The sequence below is a fragment of the Pinus tabuliformis genome, chromosome 4_2 (genome assembly GCF_031772625.1).
Source record: "Pinus tabuliformis cultivar Carrire ecotype Pingquan chromosome 4_2, CPIR1, whole genome shotgun sequence".
NCBI lineage: Eukaryota > Viridiplantae > Streptophyta > Pinopsida > Pinales > Pinaceae > Pinus > Pinus tabuliformis.
In genome coordinates this window covers 30,244,184-30,250,970 of record NC_142304.1, presented here as the reverse complement: position 1 = coordinate 30,250,970, position 6,787 = coordinate 30,244,184, and positions in this window count along the sequence as shown.

The following is a 6,787-nucleotide window of genomic DNA, read 5'->3' as shown; positions in this document are numbered from 1 at the left end:
CTTGAGCTTTGGTACGAAAATTGGTTATAACGGTCTCTAGTTTTGGTGCTTTGCTACTCCATGGGATAATTTTGGTTTTTAATACCCTTTTTTAGCTTGTTTCAAGTTTTCTTTATCTTAGAGTTTGTTTGATTTCATAGTTGAAGTTATCGAATATCAATATAAACAATAAATATACAAAAAATTGCAAGCACATGTGAAAAAAAATGCACCATGTTAAGGAATTTGGTTGTTCCTCTAAGCAAGAATGTCAACTCAAGAACCTCAAATCAAATAACTCTAGACAATTTAGTACAAGGAGAACTCAAGGAGGAAGATATTTATTGGGTTGTGTTATATTCTTTCCACGTAGTTAACAGGGGGTTTGAAGGGCACCCGTAACCCCACTTTATGAGGTCCGGGGCAGTGCCTCGGAAAATTTTGGTTTTGGACCCTATGTTAGGTTGGGCGGACCCACCTATGGTTTTGTGCATGATTTTCACACATGTTTTTTGGACGCGATGGTTTTTGGTCTATGGTATTGGACGCAATGGTTTTCGGTCCATGGTATTGGATGCTTCAGCATGTATAAATATGTATTGTAACATTGAAAGGAACATAATGAAAAATCAAGCTAGTAGTCCTGGTTTTGGGATCCAAGGGAAAATCTCTGTGTATATGTGTTTTATGTGTTCTACTCTCGCATTATTTATTTTCTGTGTTTTAGAATTTGTATGCGGGTAATTTCTGTACGGGGTTAAAACCTACATTTGGTATCAAAGCAGATTTGGCTTCAAGGGGACGTCTTTGTTGCTGAGGGGTTTCACTTGGGCCTGTGGTAGACCTTGTTCAGTGGGAGATCTGCGAGATCGATTCTAGTGGTGAAAGAAGATGGCGAGCAGTGGAGAGATAGAGATCGAGAAATTTAATGGTTAGAGTTTTGAGTTGTGGAAACTCAAGATGGAAGATATGTTGGTGGATAAAGATCAGTGGATCGCGGTAGATCCGGGTACTAAACCAACAGGAGTGTCCGATGAAGAATGGAAGAAGTTGGATCGAAAGGCAAAGAGCACAATACAATTGTGTGTCTCAGATTCAGTATTGCTGAATGTATCAGGGGAAGCTACAGCAAAGGCTTTGTGGGACAAGTTAGGGACTTGTACCAATCTAAGTCTCTAGTGAATAAACTGTTCCTGCAGAAAAAGTTGTATAACCTGAGGATGAAAGATGGAGACTCGGTGACAGAGCATCTGAACGCATTTAATACTGTGGTAAGTCAGTTAGCATTTGTTGATATTAAAATTTCATATGAAGATAAGTGCATCAGTTTGTTATGTTCTCTACCAGATTCGTGGGATAGTCTGGTTATTGCAATAGGTAGCAATGCAACTGCCTTGCAGTTTGATGAAATAGTCTCAGCCTTACTGACGGAGGAGATGAAACAGAAAAATATGGAGAGCCAAAATGGTGATGCCTTGTCTATACGAGAACAGTCCCAGAACAGAAACAAAAATAAGTCATCGAGTGGGAAATCTAAATCTAGATGGAGATCAATCTCCAAGAAAACCTGTAAAGGTGGTGTGCTAGAAATGCGAAAAGGAAGGCCACTTCAAAAGGGACTGTAAATCTAAAGCTCCTGAAAAAGGAAAGCGATCTGATGAGGCTCCTTCTACAGAGGCGAAAACCACCTCAGATGAAGGTGGGGATGTGTACTTGGCTTCTTCAAGTACACATGTAGATCATGAGGCATGGTTGATTGACTCAGGTGCATCCTTTCACTTCACTCCCCATAGAAAGTGGTTATGTGAGTATGAGAAATATGATGGTGGTGATGTCTTCTTGGGGGATGACAAAAAGGCTAGGATCATTGGTTGTGGAAAAGTAGAGTTGAAGCTGCAAGGTGGAAGGGTTAGAACACTTCCGGGTGTTCTACATATTCCTGCATTAGCCAGAAATCCGATTTCTGTTAGTAAGTTGGATGTTGCATGTGTAAAAACAGTGTTCAAGAAGGATACCTGCAAGATGGATCGGGAGCACTAGTATTGATGCGGGGAGTTCGAATTGGAACTCTGTACAAGCTACAAGGTAGCACTGTTGTTGATGGGTGCAACAGTTCCATGGTTCCTGAAAGTGGAGCAGAAAATCTAGTGGTCTCTGGAGAAAAGACCATGTTGTGGCATCAAAGGCTTGGACATATTGGAGAGAAGGGCCTTCGAATGCTCCATGGTAAAGGTATGGTAGAAGGTATGAGTAATAGCTCTCTGGATTTTGATTTCTATGAAAATTGTGTATATGGGAAGCAAAATCGGGTGAGTTTCCCCTCTGGTGGTAAAAGAGCGAAACATATATTAGAGCTTGTGCACAGTGATGTGTTTGGACCTGTGAAGATTCCATCACTGGGTAAGTCTGTGTACTATGTATCATTTATAGATGACTTCTCAAGGAATACATGGATACATTTCCTTAAGAAGAAATCTGAAGTCTTTGATAGGTTTAAAGAATTTAAGGCTCTAGTGGCAAACAGAGAAGAAGATAAAGGTGCTAAGGACAAATAATGGGGGAGAGTTTTGCAGCAAGGAATTTGAAGAATTCTGTAAGAAGTGTGGTATATCATAGCAGAAGATTACTGCATATACACCTCAGCAAAATGGAGTTGCAGAAAGAATGAACAAGACGTTGATGGAAAGGGCAAGAAGCATGTTCAGTGGTGTTGGGTTAGGACAGGGATTCTGGGCAGAGGCGGTGGATACTGCATGTTACCTGGTCAACAGGTCACCTTCATCAGTGTTGGAGGATAAGACTCCACAAGAGGTATGCACTGGTAAGAAACTCTCTCTTTCACATCTAAGGGTATTTGGATGTGATGCATATGTACATGTTCCAAAGGAAAAAAGAACCAAGTTGGATAATAAATCTGAAAAGTGCATCTTTATTAAGTATAAGGATGGTTTAAAGAGTTATAAGCTTTGGAACCCATTTACACAGAAGGTTGTGTACAGTCGAGATGTGGTGTTCAGAGAGGTGAAAGATGTTATTAAACATGAAGTCCAATGAAAGGAACCTGAGAAGATAGAGTTTGAGCTAAAGGAGGAAGAATCAGACTCTACAGCAGAGGAGGAATCAGAAGATGAAGAGCCACAAACTCCGGTTGTGAGAAGATCAGTTTGAGAAAGAAGGCAGTGTGAAAGGTATAGTCCATCTACTTTCTGTTCAAATTTTGCTTTATCTATTACTGACGATGATCCCAGAACTGTGAAGGAAGCAGTAGATTCAGAGGATGGAAAACTTTGGAAAGAGGCCATGGTTGATGAAATGGCATCTTTGCACAAAAATGAGGCTTGGGATTTGGTGGAGTTTCCGGCTGGAAGGAAACCCATTGGTAGCAAATGGGTGTTCAAAAAGAAGACAAATGCAGAAGGAAAAGTGGAGAAATACAAAGCTCGGTTGGTAGCAAAAAGTTATTCCCAGGTGCGGGGAATTGATTTTGGTGATTTTTTTCTCCTATTGCCAAGGTAATTTCTATTAGATTACTTTTATCTGTTACTGCTGCTTTTGATTTTGAGGTAGAACAGATGGATGTAAAGACAGCGTTTCTTCACGGGGATCTGGAAGAGGAGATCTACATAAAGCAACCTGAAGGCTTTGCAATGAAGGGTAAGAAAGAACTGGTATGTAAGTTAAAGAAGTCTCTATATGGGTTAAAATAGTCATCAAGGATGTGGTATCATAAATTTGATACGTTTATACGGGGACTTGGCTTCACCAGAAGCAAAGCAGATCACTGTGTGTATTTTAAATTAATTGGTGACTGTGTTATTTATCTGGTCTTGTATGTGGATGATATGTTGCTAGTTGGAAATGACAAAGAAATTATCCAGGATTTGAAGACCCAATTGTCCTCCAAATTTGACATGAAAGATTTTGGTGCTACAAACTATATTTTGGGCATGGAAATTAAAAGAGATCAAGCAAAGAGGAAGCTCTAGTTAAACCAAAGGAAGTATGTTGAGACAATACTGCAGAGGTTTAATATGCAGGATAGTAAACTGGTGAAGGTTCCTATTCCTGTAGGTGTGAGGTTATTTGCTGAACAATGTCCCAAGACACAAGAAGAGGAAGAGGACATGTCTCATGTTCCATATGCAAGTGCAATCGGTAGCCTGATGTATGCAACGGTCTGTACTAGACCAGACATTGCACATGCAGTGGGAGTATTGAGCAGGCTTATGTCAAAACCAGGGAAGGAGCATTGGACAGCAGTGAAGCGGGTTTTCAGGTATTTGCGTGGCACTAGTGATTATGGTTTGTGCTACCAAGGAAAACCAGGATTGGACAGAGTGTTGGATATTCATGGCTTTGTTGATGCAGACTGGGCAGGAGATCTAGATCAAAGAAGATCTACAAGTAGGTATGTGTTTAACCTATTTAGAGGTGCAGTTAGTTGGATGAGTAAGAAACAATCTGTAGTGGCACTGTCAACTACAGAGGCAGAATACATGGCAGCCACTCATGCAAGCAAGGAAGCAGTTTGGTTGCAGAGACTGTGTTCAAGTATGGGGTTAGTACAAGAAGCTATAAGGATAGACTGTGACAGCCAAAGTGCAATTTTCTTGGCAAAGAACCCTGCATATCATTCAAAGACAAAGCACATTGATGTTCAGTATCACTTTGTGAGGGATATGATAGAAGACGAAAAGGTGTTGCTGGTAAAGGTGGACACTTTGAAAAATACTGCAAATGCATTAACAAAATATGTGAGCTCTAAGAAGTTCTCTTGGTGTAGAGAGACAATGGGCATTTCAGGGCTGGAAAAATGACTAAGCTCTCTTGTGGCCCCCTGTGGAAAGAAAACAACAAGTGGAAAAATGTTGGGTTGTGTTATATTCTTTCCACGTAGTTAACAGGGGGTTTGAAGGGCACCCATAACCCCACTTTATGGGGTCTGGGGCAACGCCATGGAAAATTTTGGTTTTGGACCCTATGTTAGGTTGGGCGGACCCACCTATGGTTTTGTGCATGATTTCCGCACATGTTTTTTGGACGCAATGGTTTTTGGTCTATGGTATTGGACGCGATGGTTTTCGGTCCATGGTATTGGATGCTTCGGCATGTATAAATATGTATTGTAACATTGAAAGGAACATAATGAAAAATCAAGCTGGTAGTTCCGGTTTTGGGATCCAGGGGAAAATCTCTGTGTATATGTGTTTTATGTGTTCTGCTCTCGCATTATTTATTTTCTGTGTTTTAGAATTTGTATGTAGGTAATTTCTATACGGGGTTAAAACCTACAATATTGTGGATATCTCTTTGAAGTTATAAATCAATGAGTAAGAGCTAGAGCTCCTTAATCAAAAACCTAATGAAGCTATGAGCTACAACATGTTCTATTTAGAGAATTTTTACTAGAGTTGTGTGTGTGTGTGTGTGTGTGTGTGAAAGTTTCTACAAAATCTAAAATGGGAGTAGAGACTAGGGGTTTTTGTTAAGAGACATTTGTAAGCTTGTTATTTTTGTTTTGGATCTATTATACTCATCCAGAGTACAAAATGCACTCTAGAGTACTTAGCATTGGATTTATCCAGAACTTGTTGGCGGATGTGCAAGATGCGTTCAATAACCCTGGTTACTTTATCATCCTCAGATTGTTGATATGTGGATTTTGCCTATGTAGTCGTATGAGGCATGGCAACATCAATCAAACATAATGGTTGAAATCCCAAACCCACTTGAAAGGGGTTGTGACCCATCGAGCTATGGAGAGCTTTGTTACACCTGTGTTACACATAGGGAAGGCTTTCATCCCATGTTTGTGGATGCTTGGTGTTGTGCACAAGATGTGTACGATCATCTAGTTGACAACCTCTGTTTGGCCATGAGTTTGGGAATAAAAATTTGCAAGGCCTAAAAAATTGTGAAGCACTGTTAGAGTAGTCAGGGATGACCAATCCCGAATGACTTGGATCTTATCCAGATCCACATGCACGCCTTGCTCATTAATGATGTAACCCATATATTGGACTTGGCTCATGCCAAAGGTGAATTTCTCCAAGTTGGAGCATAGTTTGTGTTGTTGCAGGGTTTGAAGGACTTATTGAATGTGTTGCAAGTGCTCTTCCCAATTCTTGCGGAAGATGATAATGTCATCCATATGTATAACCACGAACGATTTTGTAAAAGGCTGCAAGATGTCATCCATCAGCCTCATAAAAGTTGCATGGGAATTTGTCGACCCGAAAGGCATGGCCAACCACTCAAAAAGACCCTCCTTGGATTTGAACGTAGTGTTCCATACATATGTGGGCTCTATTGGAACCTGGTGATAGCCAGACTTTAAATCGATCTTGTTGAAGTACTTGGCCCCCTTGAGTTGTTCAAGAAGGTCATCAATCTATGGGATTGGATATATGTTCTTGACAGTGATTTTATTTAGTGCTCGATAATCAATGCAGAGTCTCCAGGTCCCATCCTTCTTCTATACAAGTACAATCATGCTCCTATAAGGTGAGGAACTTGGTCGAATGTGCCCTTTTTACATCAAATCCTGGATCTTTTTCTTGATTTCTTCATTTTCTAGAATAGAGTGGCGGTATATATTGGGAGTCATATTGATTGAATGTTTAACCTGAGAGTATAAAGGTACCCCTGTGGGTGAGGAGAAGATGTCCCTGTATTCTTCCACAACCTTATCCACAGGTTTCTGTTGCGTGGTGAAACTCACATGATTCTGCTTCCCATATACATAATTTATCTATTTATATATTGAAATAAATAAAATTAAAAAATTTATAATAGGGAGAAAACACAT